Raw genomic sequence first — 469 nt, forward strand, 5'->3', positions numbered from 1 at the left:
ATCATTGTTGGGTCACAGACTTTCAAATAACATCAAAAGATTTACCAAAATAATAGATTGCATTATTTAACGACAAATCTGAGTACAATAACTTCCTCTCGTGGTCTACCAGTATATCAAAATGATGGAATATACGTAGGGAACCAAGATATGTAGTTAAATCAAACCAAAAGTAAAAGTAACAAGCGTGTTAAGGAACATGTCAACTTGGCACATGAAACTTCAATCCCTATCTAGGATTAAGGCACCTTTGAGCAGAATTGGGCCGTTCTTAAAGAACCACAGTACTCAAATGAAACACATCCATGCTCCGTACTGTTAAGATGCATTGTAAGAAATCAAATACAAGCAAAAAAAATGCACTTCCTGAGCAAATTAAGAGGTTCGGCGAATATATAAGACAAATTTTCCGAGAGAAAACCTAACAAAAATATTCCGAAACCTCACAAGTCATGGCTCATGATCTGAA

This window comes from Tigriopus californicus, chromosome 10 (genome assembly GCF_007210705.1).
Source record: "Tigriopus californicus strain San Diego chromosome 10, Tcal_SD_v2.1, whole genome shotgun sequence".
In the NCBI taxonomy this organism is placed as follows: Eukaryota; Metazoa; Arthropoda; class Copepoda; order Harpacticoida; family Harpacticidae; genus Tigriopus; species Tigriopus californicus.